The sequence below is a fragment of the Jaculus jaculus genome, chromosome 1 (assembly GCF_020740685.1).
Source record: "Jaculus jaculus isolate mJacJac1 chromosome 1, mJacJac1.mat.Y.cur, whole genome shotgun sequence".
NCBI classification, from domain to species: domain Eukaryota; kingdom Metazoa; phylum Chordata; class Mammalia; order Rodentia; family Dipodidae; genus Jaculus; species Jaculus jaculus.
Genome location: NC_059102.1, coordinates 28,684,852 through 28,706,591, shown reverse-complemented (window position 1 = coordinate 28,706,591; position 21,740 = coordinate 28,684,852).

Below are 21,740 nucleotides of genomic sequence, written 5' to 3'. Positions count from 1 at the left end.
ATAGCCAAAGAGGTGGGTTAAAATGATCAGAGATGTTATCATATGCCATTGATAGAGAGATGTTAACTGCATATCTGGGAAACAAAATTTACTTTTTGTCCAAAAGGTAGGCTTGTGTTTAGTTTACTTGGTAACAAAAACCCATTATCAGATGCAGAGCCACAAAATTTAATTTATTTTCAAGAATAAATTCTACCCATTAGTACAGAAAATCTCTCCTTTTCTTTCTCTTTACATATTGTCCCTTGTTGTCCCTGATATCATGTATTGAATATATTGGCTATGTAGATTTTCTGTGTTTCCATCACAATTATTCAGCTTTAACCTTTAAACATGCAAAATATGCTGTGTGGATGGCAGGATGAACAGCTAAAAACCACTGCTCTTGCAGAAAAAATGTGGGAAATAGCATAGCACCATGGCTTCACAACTTTTTCTTGGAATTCTGTTGTGGCTACATTAGAGCAAGATCTCATCAAAGTTTACAAATACTCTTAGTTGCAATTCTCTCATTCTCACAGAAAACATAGACTTCTTAATATACTGGAGAGTTTATGCAGCAGATTTTTTTTTTAAACAATTGATTGTCTGCAAAATAGTTAACAACATATGTATATATATATAATCTGTCTCACCAATACAGCTCCAGTGTAAAGTAGTAAATTAACTGCTCCATAATGTTTCCTAAATACAGGTGTTAACACTTTCTTGGATCATTTCTTATAGCCAACCCCTGGAGTTCTTTTGAAATATGAATACATATCACTAATGATAGCAAAGGAAGCTTAATTATCTATAGTTCCAAGATGCTTATGTACCAGGTTGCCATGGATACTACTAGGGGATTGGACAAATCTAGAAAGATATTAGTTATTATAGGATATGAATATATTACATTTATTTGTATCTATTTCCCATTAAATGTCACTTATATATCGAAATACTGATTTCAAGAGATGGCCATCAACAGGTCCTAAAAATATAACACTTAAGTTCCTTTTTTTCATACCACCAAGCTATTATAAGTAATGGACTCACATGGAGTCCAAGGCCTGACAATTTATAGGAGATCAAGACAGAATTGAGAAAATTGATGTATCCCTTTTATTTCAGAAATCTCATTTATGACTATGATGTTCCACTGAAAGTAGTAAGGCGGGTCATAAAGGTCAAAAAGGAAGAAATTAAAGACATAGACTGTGGAAAATACAGGCAACATCATAGCATAAGAACAAGCAAATCTATGAAGTAAATTCTTCTCAAAGACATTAATGTGTTGAACTGCTGGCTGGACTTGGAGGAAATCATACTTATGAATTTAAAATACATTTTCTCTTACTAATGATTACTAGTGACCATAAATGGCTGTAATCTGGGTAAAAGCTTTCATAAGCAAATTCCCCTTAATTACCTTTCTCAGTGGACAAGAAAACAGAAACAGCTACCTTTCATCCTATGCATAGACTGTGAGTCAAACTTTCATCTTCATAGTTATTGACTAAAAATTAAGATAATTCTAGTTTACTAATAGAAATTTTACAAATGAGCTAATATGTGATCATGCTAAAATCACAATATCTACATTTCATTTCACTAAATTAAAGTATGTAACATGTCAATTACTGTTCCTCTTTAGAAATGGATGTTGTTAGGAATGAGTGAGAAAAGATAGAATAACCCTAAATAGCAATCATTTTTACCTTTTTTTTTGTGGGTTTTTTTAACCATATCACATTCTTTCTAACCTTTAAAATAATTTTTACTTGTCATACAAAATAGATTTCATTAGCACATTTTCATACGTGTGTATAATTTTGGGCACAGATCCTTTACTACCTTTTCTTTTCTTTCTTTTTTTTTTTTTTTTTTGTTTTTTAAGGTAGGGTCTCACTCTAGCTCAGGCTGACCTAGAATTCACTCTGTAGTCTCAGGGTGGTCTTGAACTCACGGTGATCCTCCTACCTCTGCCTCCTGAGTTCTGGGATTAAAGGTGCCTGCCACCATGTCTTGGCTTCTGCTACCTTTTCTTATCTCCTTGGCTAGATTCTTTCCTTTCCCCAAATGGTACCCCTTCGACCTTCTTGTCTTCATATATAAACACATATTTTCAAATCTAGATTCTGTATACGAGAGTAAATATGCCTTACTTGTCTTTCTCAGTTCCACTTATTTTGCTTCACTTGACAACCTCCGATTCGATTTCCTCACATGCTTGTTATTTTCCATTGAGCATCAACTAGTAATGTCTGCCTATTTTTAAGCATTCCCTCTCTAGTTGATGGCAATCTGAGCTGCCTGTTGTAGTGGGGAGCTCTCTGTGTGAAATGCAGCTGCATCTTGGAGATGCTAAAGGCTTAAGTTTAATTGGAGTTCTAGCTACAAAGACCCATCTCATGTTCTCTCTGTCAGAACTAAGGCTTTGCAACAAGCTTATTAAATTCTTGCAGCACCTAAAGCCATTGTTTAAGAAACAAAGCCATGTAACTTTGTAGGTAATGCCTCTGGAGGGATGGAGGATGTGAAAAATTAGAAAAATAAGTTGTCCTCAGTCAAGAGTTGGCAGACTCTAGAGACACACAGCTGATTTTTCTCATGCTGTTGGAAATTCAAATTTAAAAAATCTTTCTGATCAAGGGAAAAGCAACTGCTGTCCTAATCGATCAACACCAGTGGGATTTCCACTTCTGAAATGAAGCATTACGAATTTACAGTTCAACTTTAATCTAGGGCTTGCTGCTAACTGTCCTAAGAACAAACAGTGATGTAGAAATGTTAATTGATGAAACTGTGGGGAAAAGAGACTTCATTTGAAGTCCTTGTGCTCTAGTAACTCACGTGGCCACTTCGCGACCTGTAAAGTTAGAGGGTTGCAGGGGTCGAGTTCTAAACTTGTTTTAAGCTCTGATTCTCCAGGATCTGCTAAGGGAAGACTGGTTTTATTTGAATCATAAAGGATGTTTGGAGGCTTAGGAAATGGCTCAGTGGTTAAGGCATTTGCCTGTGAAGTCTAAAGACCCGGGTTCTATTCCCCAGGCCCCACGTGAGCCACGCAAAGGGCGCACGCATCTGGAATTCATTTGCAGTGGCTGGAGTCCCCGAAGCACCCATTCTAGCTATCTGCCTCTCCTCCCCATCTCTCTCAAATAAATAAATAAATAAATAAATAATACAATATTAAAAATAAATAAATAGAGGATGCTTGGAAACCTCAGGCATGTTGATGATACCAGGCACCTGTGGACGGCTCAGGATAGGAGAGAAATAGGTCCTTTGGCCCAGGATGGAGACCTGCTTCCACACAGTCAGCTCCACCCACGTTAACTAAAAGCCCACTGGCCGGCTGTTTCTGCTATCTGAGCCTGACAGCAGTTTCTCCATTTCCCCCCCCATTTTAAGATTCTATGAAAGGGAACCTGTTCTGTTCTGTGTAAAAGTGCTTACTTGGCAAGCGAGCGCCCCCTCCTCTTGCCTCTCCCAAGCACCGTAACATTAAGGCCCAAAAGAAGTTAATTTTGCCGGAGTTGGATTCCATCAGCCAGCGCTTCCCAAAGATTGCCGTGTTATTGCGAAATTAGACTTTTTATTACTGGAATAAATACTGTGCAGTCTTTGTAGCCAGCCCTTAATGGATGCCTTTGCGAATCCCCCTGCATAACAAGGATTCCTTGTGAAAATCAAAGACGGACAAGGTAGGGTGAACCGGCAGTTACATAGAGTGCGCTGTCCTGAGCCTGCCAAAGCCGGTCATAAACCCTCCGGGAAAGACTGGGGCAATTTTTTCAGGGCTTTCACCCCAATGGCCTCGCTCAAGGCTTCTCCCTGGGCGAGCCGTTTCCTCGGAGGGGAATAGACTGCAGCTGCGGCCTGGAAGGAAGTCGTTATTGCCTCCTCCCTCCTTGCTCCCCCTGGGAGCGGTCAGCTTCCAGCTTCGTTCGCGATCTGCCGATGAGCCTCGCCCTCCTCGCTCCAGGAAAGCCAGAGGAACAAAGGAGCGCTGTGTCAGAGAAAGGCAGCAAACGACCTGGGTCCAGAACGTAGACCCAGTGAGAGAGGGCCATGAGTCCCAGCTCCACTCCACCGCACTTTAGTGGAAACGAGCACAGTTCCTTTACGTTTAACCTTTTCCATCTTTTGGATGGATATTTCGTTCCATTCAGTGGCACACACATTTTGGAATGGGTCACAATCATGCGCAGAGAGCTGGAGTCTCACTGATCAGGCAACTGTTGGATCTCTCGTTCAGAAGTTCTGGGAGGCCGACTGGTATTTTGCGTTTCTCACGCATTGTCACTTGATTACGCTGTGGTCTGCAGCATAGTGACGTGCTGACACTTCCACAAGCTAAATATGAACGTGCTTATTTCCCACAGTGCTGCTATTTGATCATCACACAGAACAGGATATGTGTGTGTAAATGCACTGCACAAGATCTCACTCTGTAGCCCAGGCTGGCCTTCAAATTGCAATCCTCCTACAACATCCTTCCAAGTGCTAGGATTATAGTAATGTGCCACCAAGCGCAGCCCAAACTCCTAATTTTTTCAATTTTTTTTTCTGAAATTCTTTTCCATCCATCCATTTATTTATTTACCTATTTATTTATTTATTTATTTATTTATTTATTTATGAGAGTGGGAGACAATGCGGGTGTGCCAGGGCCTCTAGCAACCGCAAATGAGCGCCAGATGCATGTGCCACCTTGTCCAACTGGCTTTATGTGAGTACTGGGGAAATCAAACTTGGGTCCTTTGGCTTTGTTGGCAAACACTCTAACTGCTAAGCCATGTCCCCAGCCCTTTCTGAAATTACTGGTTCATGTTGTCATTTTACGTGTTTGCTAGCTTGTTTAGAAAATCATGAACCCTAATAGATCACCCTCGCTTTCTTTCTCACCTATGTCCCATCTTGTGATGATTAGGTCTCAGATTTTCCTTTGCGCTGAGCATGTGTGATGATGAATTCTGAACATACCTGATGCAGAGGTGATGTGATGAGCATCATTGTTTGCCATTTTACCACCTCCCTCATCATCTGTGCAGCACTTTCTATAGACAGGCTCAATCTTACACAGTGTGGTGGTTTGACTATGAAAATCCTCCATAAACTAATGTGCTGAATACTTAGTCCCTAGTTTTTTTATTATTATCATTTATTTTTGAAACTGTAGGTATTTTAGGAGATGGGACCTACTTAAAGGAATTAGACTCAGACTTATTAGACTCCTAGTGTGCTTTTGAAGGTTGTAACCAGTTCCCAGTTTCTTACTCTGCTTTCTGTCTTCTATGAGGTGAACAAGATCTCATGCTACATGCTACTACAGCCACCATGTTCCCTTTGGCTCCCCTGGGACCCAAAGTCAGCCAAGCTCAAACTGTAACCTTTGCAAACATGAGCCATAATTAATACCTGTTATCTTTAAATCATTCTCATAGAAGTTTTGTTCACAGATTCCCAAAGCTAAAACTGGTGCTTAGTACCTCTAAGCCCATCATGACACAATTGGAACACACACACACACACACACACACACACATATATGATTTTCATTACTTGCACTTTCAGTTTGAGAAATAGATTTATTCAAATACTAGGAAAATTTTAAGTGTTCTGTATTTATTAGTGGTAGAGTTTGCATTCAAATCTTGGCTGTCTAATTTATATATTTCAATATATTTCACCCTCAACTTTCCATATTGGCTATGTGATGATTAAAACTGTTAGTGCATATTAATAATGTAAATTAATGGCTTCATTGTGATAATTCCATACATTATTGCTCATCTCTATGTCCATCCCTATTCTACCGTCTCTGTCCATCACTTCTCTGCACCCTCCCCATCATAATCTGTCTTTTATCTTAAGATCATATTCTGTTTACTTACATGTGTGAGAGAGAAAGAGAGAGTTGGAGAGAGATAGAGAGGGCTAGAGAATTGGAGTGTCAAGGTCTCTGGCTGCTGCAAACGTACTCCAGATGCACCTGCGCATCTGGATTATGTGGGTCTTGGGGAATTGAACCTGGGACCTTTGGCTTTGCAGGCAAGTGCCCATAGATCATCTTTATATCCTTACTTTCTACATATGAAAGAAACATGCCATATTTGTTTTGATTTTCTTTGTTTGGCTTATTTCACTTAGAATGTGGACTCTAGTTCTATCTGCTTTCTTCACAATAACAAGTTTCTAGTCTTTATGGGTAAAAATTTCTCCATTCTTTTAACCTCATTTTCCTTGTTTATTTAATTTTTTTTTAAAAAAATATTAGAGACAGAGAGAAGGAGAGAGAGAAAGGTAGAGAATGGGCACAGCAGGGTCTCTAGCCATTGCAAATGAACTACAGGCACATGAGCCACCATGTGCATCTGGCTTCTATGGGACCTGGAGAATTGAACCTGGGTCCTTAGGATACACAGTTATGCTTCTTAACCTCTAAGCCATTTTTTCAGCTCTTTCTTATTTATTTGTTAATTCCATGTCTTGACTATTGTCAATAATATTTACTTCCATACCCAGAAGTGGTATAGCTGCATCAAATAGTAGTTCTATTTCAGTTTTGTTTCAAGAAACCTCCACTGTTTTCCACTGTGCCAGAACACATTTATATTACCACTACCAGTGTATCAGGGTTCCTTTTTTGCACATACCCACCAGCATGTTTTTTGAACAAGAACATTCTATCTGCTGAGCTGGAATCTTAATGTAGTTTTGATTTCCATTTTCTTTAAAAATTTTTTTTGTTTATTTTTATTTATTTACTTGAGAGTGACAGAAAGAAAGAGGCAGAGAGAGAGAGAGGAAAGAGAGAGGGAGGGAGAGGAGAGAATGGGCGCGCCAGGGCTTCCAGCCACTGCAAACGAACTCCAGATGCGTGCGCCCCCTTGTGCATCTGGCTAACGTGGGTCCTGGGGAGTCAAGCCTCCAACCGGGGTCCTTTGGCTTCACAGGCAAGCGCTTAACTGCTAAGCCATCTATCCAGCCCAGATTTCCATTTTCTTAATGACTGCAATCTTACTTATTTTTCTGAGAAAGACAGCAAGAGCAAGAGAAAGACAGACAGAATTGGCACCTCAGGGCCTCTGGCCACTGCAAAAGGACTCCCGACATGGCCACCTTGAGCTCATCTGTCATCACCCTGCACGCATGCGCCACCTACTACACATGCGCCGCCTTGTGCATCAGGCTTAGGTAGGTGGTTCTGGGTGGTCAAACCTGGGTCCTTAGGCTTAACAGGCAAGTACTTTAACCACTAAGCCATCTCTCCAGCCCTATTACTTCTTTTGAGTAGTGTCCATTCTGGTCTTTCATGTTTTGTTTTTTTAAAAATATTTTATATGTAACAATTTACACTCTTTTATATTGTCACTGTCACTCTGGCTCAATCACCCTGGAGGCCCTCCTCAGGGGGGTTATTATATTCACTCTGGGGTCACGAAGGCCTCAGTCAGTCCCTATGAGATAGCAGGGGACCTATGCCTCAGGGTATTCCTACCCACTCTATAGGTGTTTCAATCCTTCTGCCCCCTCTCCTACAATGTTCCCTGAGCCATGGCCGACCTGTTGGCTTTCTGATTTAGTGTTTGTTGAGTTCTTTGTAACCTCTGTATTTCTGCTCTGATAGGTTTTGATTAATCATCATGTCTGTCACCATCACTCTGGGAAGGTTGTCAGGCTGTTAGTAAGACCAGTATTCCTGGCTTTATTTCCTCTGTGTTTTCATCTGGGCCCTGGCCAATGTGCTAGAGGTGGGCAGTTGGCTATCTTCTCATCTTATTGATGGATATAGGCTCTCCTCCATTTTATCCACCATCTGTAAAATAAAACAGATTTTCCAGACAAGTGTGAGAGCAGCTTGGGTTAAAGTGGGTTTGCATGTCTACATTGCATCTGTAGTCAGGAAGCAGAGACCAGTGGATGCTGGTGTTTGGTAAACTTCAACTTTTTATATAGCCAGGACCATAGCCCATGAAATTTACAGTGCCCAGTTTCAGTGTGGACCATCCCACCTCGATTAACATAGCATGTACAATTTCTCATAGGCATGCTCATAGGTTTGTTTCCATAGTGCTTTTAAATTCTGTTAAATTGACCACTAAGGTTAACCTTGACATTTATTTTATATATTAGTTAATTGTCAGACACATAGGTAGAACATATTTTCTCCCATTATGAAGGTTATCTCTTCATTTTTGATGGCTTCCTTCACTGGGCAGAGCTTGTGCTTTAATGTGATTACATTTCTCAATTTGAGTCTTACTTGGGTCATCATTGCCTATGATAATATCTTGAATTTTTTTTTCCTTGTAATTTTTTTCTAGTAGTTTCAGAATTGTGGATGCTACATTAATATCTTTGATCCTTAACTGAGTTTGGTACAATGTGTAAGATTAAGGTCTAATTTTATCTTCTACAAATAGATATCAAATTATCTCAACATCTGTTAAAGAGGCTTTCTCTTCTCCAATATATGATTTTGCACCTCTGTATAGACTCAATTATATGTTGATGTGTAGGTTCATTTCTGTGTCCTTTATTCAATTCTACTGGAACATAGATCTGTTTTTATTCCAATACCATGCTATGTTGTTATTATAACATTGCAATATATTTGGAAATCAGGTTTTCTGAAGCCTCTAGCATTGATTTTTTTCCCCACCATTGCATAATCTATTCCAGAATGTTGGTATTTGCATCTGAAGTTCAGATTTTCCCTTCTAATTCTTTTATGAATGTCATAATAATATTTTAATGGGGATTATGAGGAACCTATGCAGCGATTTCTCAGGATGGTCATTTTAACAACATTGCCTCCTCCAATCTATGAACAGGAGAAGTCTACTTATCTTCCAGTGCCTTCATTTTCATTTTTTCTGAGTTCTATAATTTCATCATAAACAGTTTATGCCTTGAGTTGTGTTTATTCCTAGTTATTTAAATTTCTGTTCTAGTTTTGAGTCTAATAAGACTGGCATTGCTTTCCTGATTTATTTTTCAGTGAAGTCATTTTGATGTATACTGATTTTTGTAGGTTCATTTCATATCCTACTAAGTTGATGAATTTGTTATTTCTATGAGTCTATTGGAAGATTATGAGAGTTTTTCAGTATTGAATCAAATTATCTACAAGTAAAAATATGTTGATTTCAGAATTTTCTATTTATATTCCTTTTATTTGTTTCTCTTGCCTAAATTCTGTGGCCAAAATTTCAAATACTGTATTAAGATAGTGTGGTATGAGTTGATATCCTTGTATCAGTCTTTCTTTTAGAAAAAAACACTTGAAGTTTTCCATATTTAATACAATGTCGAATATAGATTTGTTGCATATAACCTTTATTATGGTGAGGTATGATCTTTAGTACTTAATTTATGCATAGCTATTGTCAAAAATTTATATGGAATTATGCCAAAGGCCTTTTTGTCATCTATAGGGATGATCATCTAATTTTTAAAATTTTATTCACTAGAACTGAAACTGAAAGCAGGAGGAATAGAGGGAGATATATATATATATATATATATATATATATATATATATATATATATATATATAGAAAGAGAGAGAGAGAGAGAAAGTATTATATTATATATACATATATATATATTTCTATTTTTGTATTTATATTGTGTTTGTATAATCTATTTTGTATATATGGAGAGAGAAAGGATTGAGAGAATGAATATGAATATGGACATGCCAGGGCTTCTGTCACTGCAAACAAACTCCATATGCATGTGCCACTTTATACATCTGGCTTTTTGTGGGTAGTGGGGAATAGAATGTAGGCCATCGGGTTTTGCAAGCAAATACCTTTAACTGCTGAGACATCTATCCAGCCAGATCATGTAATTTTTAACTTTGATTTACATATATTTCACCATCCTTATAATGAAAGAAGCTTGATCAGGTGATATTTATAATCTTGTTATTTAGCTGGCCATTTAAAATTGCAAGTATTTAATTTAGGAGTTTTACAATTCTGTAACTTACACATATTAGTCTATATTTCTCATATTTTCTTATGCCATTTCAGGTTTTGGAATAAAAGTAATACTAGCCTTAGAATGAGATTAGAAGAACCCTATTATAATAAATAATTCGAGGAACACTGGTGTTATTTCTTTTAGTAAAGCTTAATAGAATTTAGCATTGAATCTACCTACTCCTAGCTTTCTTTGGAACTCTTTTCTTTACTGCCTCAGTCTTGTTTTTTTTTTTTTTTTTTTAATAAATATGTTTAGTCATTGTAATTCTTTTGGTTCAATTTTGGTAAGTCATATGTGTCTATACAGTTCTCCATTTCTTCTGTTTTTTCAAACTTACTACAATCTAGCTAGTCAAAATCTCCCTTAATGATCCCACGATTTTCAGTGTCATCTGTTTCGATAGTCCATTTTTCATCTCCAAATTTTTATTTGTGTTTTTTTCATGGTAAGCTTATCTATAGGTTTGTCAATTGTGTTCATCTTTTCAATGAACCATTTCTTTCTTCCATCGATCCATTATATTGTCATTTTAGTTTCTATTCATTTATTTCTGCTATCAAATGTATTACTTACTTCCTTGTGATGTGGTGGAGTTAGTAGTTTTGTTGCTTACCAAAGAATTTTGAATCTTCGGTTAGGTTATATCATAATTTTTAAAGTATTTGTGACTATAAATTTCTCTATATTGTTTTGGTTCTATCTAAAAGTTCATGGTATATTATTTTTTAATTTTTCTTTGATTTTAGAGTTGTAAAAATATTTAAATTCCTGTTTTGATTTACTCACTTCTCCCAACTGTTCAGTAGTATATTGTTCCATTTCAGTGTGTTTATATCTTGTATAATTTTGTTGTTGATTTCTAGCTTCATTCAATTATGGTCTCAAGATAGAAAATAAATTACTTTGGTTTATTTTTTAATTTGCTATGACTTATTTTGAAGTCTATTTCACATTTTATATTTTGTATTTATTATATATTTTATAAATATTACTTTTATATTTTTATAAATACTATATATTTTATATTTCTCACTATGTGACAGTTTATTGATTTTTTTCTGCTGAAGCTATGCATTCTAATTATGTTTCTTAGACTATAATTGAACTCACACCACAGCTTCAATATTAGCTGTTCTTAATTCCAGCAGGTGGGACACACAACTTTTCCATCAAATGTTGCTAAAACTTTAATGAGAAATTACAAAAGCTCTAGAAACAGGAAAGAAAGCTCATGCTTTGGATTGTTGAAAATGTCACTTTCTGTAATATAGATTTAAAAAATCTTAATAGAATATTGCCAAGACAATTGAAAAGCTGATCTGAAGGAGTATTAAAATACCAGACATGAAGGGCTATTCTAACACTATAACCATTAAGACAATGTGTTATTATTTTGAAAACAAAGAAATGAACTAGAGGAACAGAATATAGGACTGACCACTAGACCTAAATATTTCTCAGCTCACTACACCTGTGTTATACAGAAAAGGGTGGTCTTTTCACAATTAGATTGACATATATAGAGAGTGAAATAGGAGGTATTCTATTTTTTCAAAAAGCATTTTTTTATATATATTTGCAAGGAGAGAAAGAGAGAGTGAGAATGGGAAAGAAAGCTGGGGCCCTTAGCCACTGCAGATGAACTCTAGATGCATGTGTCACTTTGTGCATCTGGATGTACATGGGCACTGGGGAGTTGAACCTGGATCATTAAGCATTGCAGGCAAGCATCTTAACGGCCGAGCCACCTCTCCACCTCTCCAGCTCCACCTTGTTTACTGAGGCAACCCAACAGACTTGCCATTCTTTATGAAACAGAGAAAGAGAGAGAATTGGGGCACCAGGTCTTTCAGCCACTGTAATTGATAATGTAATCCAGATGTGTGTGTGACCTTGTGCACATGTGCAACTTTGTGCATACATCATCTTGTGTGTCTGGCTTATGTGAGATCTGGGGAGTCAAACATGGGTCCTTTGCATCAAATCAAGCACATTAACTTCTAAGCCATCTCTTCAGCCCTCCAGCCCCCTTTTTAAAACAAAATTATTTAATAAATTTCAGTTCTAAATGCAAGTTGTAAAATAATAAACATGGAAAAGAGATTAATGTTTTCATGACATTTGGAATAAGTAGTATAATAATATCCTTTAATCAAAATGTAAGATAAGCCGGGCGTGGTGGCACACGCCTTTAATCCCAGCACTTGGGAAGCAGAGGCAGGAGGTTCACCATGAGTTCAAGGCCACCCTGAGACTACGTAGTGAATTCCAGGTCAGCCTGGACTAGAGTGAAACCCTACCTCGAAAAACCAAAAAAAAAAAAAAGTAAGATATATAAAGATATATAAGCCATATAACAGAATTGATACACCAAAGGAGCTATCAAAACTAAGTTTTCCACAGATCAGTAAAAAGGGGAAGGGATGAGACTGAAAGTAGGCAAATAACTTGAATAATACTTCACAAATAAAAGATATCTGATTAATGAAAACATATTGGAAACTTTCTCAATTTACATAGTCATCAGGAAAATTCACATTAAAAGCACAGAAAATTGCAACTGAGCACCATCCAGAATGCAAAGGGGTGTAAAAGGAGAAAGATAAAAGCATTAATGATGATATAAGAATGCTATTATCTCATAGTCTTCTGACAGGAAGTAAATCTGTGCAACAATCGTCCCAATTATATGTTGTTTGAAGTAACAAAAACCACATGTACTCACTGTGTGTACATCTACTTACTTTTGAAACATATTTGACAAGATTTATCAAAGATTATATATATAAATTGTGAATGAGTGAGTGTGAGTGTGTGCGTGTGTATTTCATACTGAGTTTTCAGAAATCAGAATGCATATGACCATCAAAACATACCTGACTATTCACATCAATTTACTCTCAACAGATCCCAAACTGAACACAAATCAAATGCCCCCAAATAGAGTTCATCAATTTTGATATGTTGACAAAATAAAAATAGACTAAAAGGTGAATTGAAAGTACTATTAAAGCAAAAATATGCAATAACCTCACAATATCGAATACATTAAATGTGGCATGGAAACAGGCATTCTATCTGACTCCAGGATTTTCCTCAGGGAAATGGAGACCATGGGGAAAGGGATAAAAAACTATGACCTATGTAAAATCTATATACATGTGTAAATAAAAAAGACAGAAAAGAGGGAGAGCTAGAAACTTTCCTGTGTCAAAATTATAAGCTTCAGTTCATATTGTTGCAGGGTTGTATTTTCCTTATAAAAATTATCTAGCTATAAATTTGATTTTATACATGTATATAACAATCATGATTTTATTTTAATCAAATGCATGCATAAACAAACACCAGAAAAGCCTTTGAAATTATATTTTTCAGTAATTCTTACTCACAAGTTGCACATAAATATAAATAGCACTCTGCTTGGTTGGTGCCATGTTTGCTCTGTATGGAACTGTTTGAGTTTACCTGCTCTAGGATGTAAAAGCTCTGGGCACACCAGCTGATTTTGAGACAACAGATGCTTTAATTGCAAATTCTTAGCCTGTTGTGCAACATTAATGAGCCTGCTAAACAGGCTGCACACAGAATAGTGTGAGATTTACAGCTGAGCTGTGTATGCTCAAGAAAGTAATGGAAAATATAGACCTGATCAAAATCTGCATGTCAGTGAGACTCCTTAAAAAATATTCAATGCCCAAAGACAACAGTGGAGGTTAATTCAGGAGTCCTTGGGGTGAAGCTTGTAAGAGAAGTGAAACTGAGAACTCTCTTTCAAGGCCTAATTTATTTATTTTACTTTTTATTTATTTATTTGAGAGAGAAAGAGGCAGACACAGAGGGAAAATAAGAATGCCACCTTGCGCATCTGACTTATGTGGGTCCTAGGGAACTGATCTGATGAGGTCCTATGGCTTTGCAGGCAAGCACCTAAACCACTAAGTAATCTCTCCAGCCCAATTATTTATTTATTGTCACTTTTAAATTATTTATTTATTTGAGAGAGAGAAATAGGCTGGTTGAGAGAGACAATGGGCTCAAGGCCTGCTTATTCCCATAATCAGGATCAAAGGTTGAAGGAGATTTACCAAATCCTCCCCTCCAAAATAAATATTAAGTTCCTTCCAAGGGATCATTCTTAAAGCCAATGTGTAACATTGAGTGGAGACATAGTTTAAAGGCAAAAAACTCTCTGACCTCAGAGGACACACCATGTAGTCTTGTTGGTTTTGAAAGATCAAAAAGGTCTAACTTCTTCCTTGAACTTCAGGTTTTAAACTGGAAAAGACATATTTCCTAAAAACATTGCACTCGTTTCTGGCATATAAGAGATCCAAGTTGTTCATGTCAACGTCTTATGGCCATCCCATAGAAACTCATGTTTTGAATTTTACAGTGTTCACATTTTAAAAATTATTTGTATATATTTATATATTTAAAAATTTTTGTTTTTTTTTTTGAGGTAGGGATGGCCTGGAATTCATTATATTGTCCATGGTTGGACTCATGGTGACCCGCCTACCTTTGCCTCTGGAGCTCTGGGATTACAGGTGTGAGCCACCACGTCCAGCTAGGGTTCATTTATTTCCTCTGCTTCGTCCTTGTTTGCAGGAACCCTGATATCAGTGAAAAGACTTTGACTGTCAGAATCAGCGAAGAAAACCAGAGTCCCACACGTAGCGCACACCTAGCTCTGTCTTCTACATGCAGGATATTGTGCAGAGATGCCTGTAGTGTTCGATGTGACGAAGGTAGCAGTCGCAGGATAAGCAGCCTGGAGACCTCACCATAGCTCCTTCCCTCCCACGCCTCTAATAAAGGGCTGGGAGAGGTGGCCGCTGATGACACCAAACCACAGCTTACCATAGTGGGCTTGGAGGCTGAGGACCAGGGCGAAGGAGAACCAATTCTAATTTCATTGAAGCGTTGAAATGGATGAAGAAATTGAGAGTTACTAAGTCAGGAGGCTTTAGCTTTATATATATATATATATATATATGTGTATGTGTGTGTGTGTGTGTGTGTGTGTGTGTGTGTGTGTGTATGTGTGTGTATATATATATGTGTATATATATGTGTGTATATATATATATGTGTGTGTGTGTATATATATGTGTGTGTGTGTGTGTGTGTGTGTGTGTGTGTGTGTATGTGTGTGTGTGTATATATATGTGTATATATATATATATATATACACACATACATACACATATATAATCTTGTTGGCTACATTGAAGTACAAAACCATAATAGGACCAACTGTATCAACAATAGGGGACAAGGTTAAAGAATACTTGTAGTCTGATGATTGCTATTATAGAGAAGTATATTTCTAGGCTAAAAGCTATGTGATCTCCTTTAGACATGACCATTGAAAATTATAAGATTTTTTTTTCCTGTCAATCCTGGTGTAGGGAGGTGGTCCTCCACACTCCTGACTGGTTTCTATGAAGTGTGTTGCAGTTTTATGAAAGATGCTACAGGGAATGACAGCCCTCCTCCTGGGGCATCCTTTTTTGAGGATCCCAGTGAGACACTTAACCTGGTGTCTCTATCAAGTTCACTTTATAGAAGGTCTTAGGTGAGGAACTTTTTTCACTTAAATTAATAGCTTACCATTCCCAGCTCTTCTTTTTTGAACAGCACTCCACAAATATTGTGATGCATCAACATAGTTTTATTTCATCATATTTTACTGACAAAAAAAGAAAATTAAATTCTAATTGAATCAACAAAGGAATTTTACATCAATTTTTTTCAGGCCCATTAAATTTTTGTTTGTAAAAGACTTCTAGATGAGAATGAAAAGGAAGAGGCTCATATTTTAATTTTTATAAAATTTTAATACCTTGTGTTCAAGGTTTCTTATCAGTGAGCTGATGCCCTAATGTCTGCATTGCATGCACCTGACCCTTCCCTGATACAGGTCCCTGAAGAGCACTCTCACACTGGGGAGCTAGCTCATTCACTGGCCTCTTGATGGGACTATCACACTGAGAGAACAAAGGTTTGATTGTTACAATCAGTTTGGCTCATTATCCTAACTGAACACCTTGATACTAGATTGCTTGTCAAAATTAAAAATACTGAAAGTGACTACTGCTTTCAGTATTTATCAGACCAGTTCTACAGAGACCAGATATAAAAGTTGAAAAAAATACAAAAAGAGCTGTTGGAAGATATCATAAAAAAATAAAAATGGCCAAGAGTAAAGGGGTCTTGATCCTCAGAAGATTCATAGAATGAGGAAAGCCAGACATTACTCAACATGATTTGTCTTGAAGTATTGCTAATATATAAACAGCATTGGGCTGAGAGGATAATCAGACATGTTGGATCTGACATTTAATTAGTCTGACATAATGTGGATGCAAAAATTAAAAACTATTTCCAATGACAATATGCTGGGCAGAAAAGAAGCCTGAGAGCCAACATTTCTGTTCTCAAGGTATTTGCTGATTCAACTCATAATCTTAAAGAAGCAACAGAACTAAAAGTCAGGAGAAAGTGGATGTGAAGGAGATGAGATGTTAGGCTGAAGTTTTGATCATCTCAAATAAAGAAAGGGCTTAAAAAAAAAAAAAAAGGACCATCAGTGAACATCAGGCTGGCTCAATGAGAGGGAGTTTAGAATTAAAGCTTTATTAGGAAAGTGATAGCACCAATCAACGGTGGCATGGCAGAATCTAGAGAGAGGGAGAAAGAAAGAGGGAGAAAATGAAACAGATAGATAGATAACTAGAGAGAGAGAGTACCCAGAAATCTAAAGAACAAAGCAATATGAAATACTTTTATCAGTTCTCACGTCAGGGGGCAAAATTTATTCGATTGAGACTATACATGCTAGGAATAGCCACCAAGGCTATGGAGAGTGGGAAATTATAAAGGCCTCTGTTTCCTCTAGGTCTCTAAGGGGATAGGGGTGTTCTCCCACTGTTCTTGGATGGAAGCTGGGGTGAGGCAGGAAGGCATATGGGTAAGAAAGTAAAGTTACAATTCAAGGTTGCATCAGCTGAGGTAGCAGGAGGGCTAGACTGGCCCACCTGGCTTTGAGTTGAGTTAGCAGGTTGACTTTTAAAGTATACGCATCTATGTTCTAACATGTAAAATCCAAATTTTGAGGAGCTAAAATACAAATACTTTCACAGGGCCAATATTCCATGTGGGCTAGGACTAGTAAGGAGAGACCCAAGTTTGAGTCTTTTGAAAATATCACTAATTGAACTCACATGGTTTCTTCTCTCAGTTTGTCTGTACTCAGGAAGAGTTCTAAATACTTCGTGCATAAGGGCATCTTAGAGTCATTGAAAATTCTGTCCTCTGTGGATAGAATTTAACAGGCTTTTGCTGTAACTTAGCCAGCTCATTCCTAACTTTAATTTAAAACTAAAATTCTACATATCCCAGAAGTAGGGCCAAGTTGTCAATTATGAATTTAAAAGAGAATATAAAAACAAACTAACAAAGATAGCAAACATATTATATAAATAGACCTACACATGTCCCTTTTAGATATAGATTTTTAACTAAGATTGAAATGCCAAGAGACCATGACAAAGGATTTCACCAGAGAACAAGAAAAAGCAAGTAGAAATTACTGAAAAATGTAGTAAGTTGATTTTTTTAAAAAATAGTGAATTGGGGGTTGGAGAGATGGCTTAGCGGTTATGTGCTTGCCTGTGAAGCCTAAGGACCCTGGTTTGAGGCTCGATTCCCAGGACCCACGTTAGCCAGAAGCACAAGGGGGCGCATGCGTCTGGAGTTTGTTTTCAGTGGCTGGAAGCCCTGGCATGCCCATTCTCTCTCTCTCTCTGCCTCCTTCTCTCTGTCTGTCACTCTCAAATAAATAAATAAAAATGAAGAAAAAAATTTAAAAAATAGTGAATGGGTTTAATAGTGTGTCAGACACAGAAGAAAAGATGGATGTGTTGATTGAGTCATGAAAAAATATCTAGATGAAGACTGGAAATGTAAAAAAGTTTAAAATTATGGAAAAGTGAGTAGTTAAAGCCTACATGTGTAACAGAGATATCTTTGATTAATCTGAAGATTAATGAAATTAAAGTTAGAATAGGGTAGAAATAGCATTTAAAGATATTTAAAAGAAAAATTTATTTGATAAAATTGAACCAAGTAGGCTAATCAATATACCCAAATATGCAATAAAATAATCTTAAAACTATTAAGACAAACACTAAGGTGAATTCTTTACATAACCAAACCAAACATTGTTTTTGACAGTGAAAAAATAAAAAAGACTTAAAAATTATGACTATTCAAACATTAGCCAAAAGAAAAGTTAACTACTAGACATATAAATATTGATACACTTAGTAGTACTAGAAATATGGAAGGATAGTTAATAATAAGTACAATTTTAAATTTATGACTTTAGAACAAACACAAAACAAATAAACTTAACTGACTAGACTTAGGAAAACTCAAAGCTACATTAGAGTGGATTTTATTTTCCTTTTTTTTTATTGTATGTGTATACACATATATGCAGTGTATAATTCTGGTTCACTTGTGGTTAATATGTATTAATTATATAAAAGAATGTTCTTATACGTGATATTTCCTCTCATGACTACAGTTTTCACTAACCAAATCTACCTTCTTTTTGTCTATCAATCTCCCATTAATGCACCTTGCCCACATCTAGTAATCACTATGGTCCAGATAAACTGTGACCAAAAATGGAGCACCTATCTTCCTATGTTTGTATTCACCTGTGTTTCATTAGTGCCCATGCCCTTTCTTGGTGTTAGGAGCATGTTTTTTATTTGCATGCCTTTGTACAATAATTTCAAATTAGGAATTGTAAAATACATCCACTATTGTTTCTGCTTGCTCTGGATTGCTTTGGGCATTTGGGATTTTGGTGTTTCCAAATGAACCTTAGGGGGTTTTCCTATTTCTTTTTTTAAAAAAATATATTTTATTTATTTGCAAACCGAGAGAGATAGAAAGAGACAGGTAGAGAGAATGGGCATGCCAGGACCTCCAGCAAGCATAAATGATTGCTAGATATATGCACGTCTTTGTGCATCTGGCTTTACATGGGTTCTGGGGAATCAAACCCAGGTCATTAGGCTTTGCAGACAAGTGCTTTCACTGCTCCTCCCCACCCAATTTTTCTATTTCTATAATGAATGTTGTCCTCACTACTCTGTTGAGAACAGTGGGCATACACACCAAAGTCTCTTAAACAACTTTGCATATGCCCTTTAATCCAAACTGCTCTCATGCTTAGTTGTAAGATCTGTTTTATTTTATAGATTGTAGGAAAAAAAAATGGAGGAAAGCCTACATCTATCCTTTAGACAGGAGGATAGCTGCCCGCCAGCCATGAGAGCATGAGACTTGCCACCTCTACCATATCAGCCAGGGCCAGGAGAAATTGCAGAGGAAGTGATGTCCTTAACACTGCTCTTACTACTATCCTGACAATCATCCTTAGCATGGTAGTGACAGACATGATGATTAATATAAACTGATCAAAGCAGAAATTCAGTGGCTATATCAACACTAAATCAGACTACCAACAAGTCTGCCATGGCTCAGGGAACATTGCAGAAGAGGAGGTGGAAAGATTATAAGAATACCCTGAGGCATGGTTCCCCTGCTACCTCCTTAGGGACTGACTGAGGCCTTCATGACCCCACTGAGGAGGACCTCCAAGGTAACAGTAGCCAGCAAAAGGGTAAAAAAGAGGAGAACTTGTCTGGGTTTTAGGAGCTTTGTATATGCCTTTATTATGTTAAGATATGAACCAACCATGCCAATTCTCTCCAGTGTTTTGATCATGAAGTAATGTTGTCTTTTGTCAAAGGTCTTTTCTGCATCTATCAAAATGATCATGTGCTTTTTGTCTTTAACCTTGTTTATATGATGTATTAAATTGATAGATTTATGCATGTTGAACCACCCCTATGTTCCTGGGATGAATCCCAGTTGATCAAGATGGATAATGGTTTTGATGTGGCCTTGGATTTGGTTTGTTAGGATTTTGTTCAGGTTCTTAACATCTAAGTTCGTTAGGGAAGTAGGCCAATAGTTTCTTTTCTTGTGACATCTCTGCCTGGTTTTGGAATTAGGGTAATACTAGCTTCATAGAAGGAGTTGGGGAGCTTTCCTTGTTCTCCAATTGTGTGGCACAGTTTGAGAAATATTGGTGGGAATGTAAGATGGTACAACCACTTTGGAAAGCAATATGGAGACTCCTAAAAATGCAGACTATAGAGTTGCCAACAAGCCCATTTATTCCTTTACTGGGTTTACTCTAGAACCTTCAAGCCTCAGACCAGAGAGATTTGCTCAACCATATTTATAGCAGCTCAATTTGTAATTGCTAAGAGTTGTAATCAACCCAGATGTCCATCACTAGAAGAATGGGTAACTAAGATGTGGTATATCTACCTGATGGAATTCTACACAGCAGTAAGAAAAAACAGCACAATGAAATTTGAGGGAAAATGTTTGAACCTGGAACAGATCATTCTCAGTGAACTTACCCAATCACAGAAAAGCTATTGTCTCATAGTCTCACTCATCTACAGCACCTAACCTGAATCTACCCAAGATGCTGACATACCCAGCAAGCATCTTGAGGACTAGACAATAGGGTGTGTGGGGAGGAAGGGGAGACTAAGGGAGGGGGTGATGGACACAAATCTGGACTCAAATAGCAATGGTACCATAAAATTCTACCTCCTAAAAGGCAGACCAAATGGTTGAACTTTGGCAGGCCCTTAGAGGGAAAACCTAAGTCACAAGACACTGGAGAGGGTATGATGAAGACTGACCTTAATCTTCTATAGCCTCTCTCTACCTCTCTCTCTCTCTCTTATTCTTCTCTTTAACTCTTTTAAATTACTATTTTTTTCTTCCTTCTCTTCATGGACACTGACCTGTAGCTCCCAGTACCAGAAGGTGGCCATCATCGATAATGAGATTTTGATCAGAAAGACCTACAGGGCTTCCTAAAAGAATGTCACGTGTCTGTCAGATTACTTGATGACCCACCAAAGGTGAATGGTAAGATCCTACTACTGAAGACACCTTATGTGGTTGACACGTAACATGGAGTGACATGGCTGGAAGCTGGAAGAAAGTCAGTCCCCAGATGGTCAGCGCATCTAGTGCCAGAAGGTGCTATGTGGGTAACTGAGGGAAAATGACCTATATCTGTCCAAGCAACTCATGGTCTAACTTACTTAGTAGCAAATAACCTGTTGTGATGCTCACACAAGTTCAATAGTGGTGCAAAGCCATGGTGGAAAACCAACTGCTCTTGATTTGGCTGACTGATCCACTCAGTGGAATAAAACCCAAAGTTGGAGCTGGGAAACAAGTCAGAACCATGTCCAAAAATGAGCCCACTCTCCATTATCATGCTACCACCAATTATGGGCTACAAGAGGGCATACACCTATTAAATTCTCTCTCAAAAATAAGGGTTATTCCATTTATCTGGTGCTAATGTTACTCTCCATTTGAGAATCTGCTTTTCTTTTTCAGATATACACAGATACTGAGGAGAGAACCACCCCATCATACCTCAAAAGGCCCCAGCTGAAACTAAGTATAATTGGTGAAATAAGCAAGGGTGTTATTTTCTTGGTGAACCTGGTACCAGCACAAGGGTGAAGGAGATTGACACAGAGAACAATCAACTCCTACCAAATCAGATATCCAGAGACACAGAGGCTCCCAAAATCTTATCACTGAAGCAGACATAAAATGAACCCAAT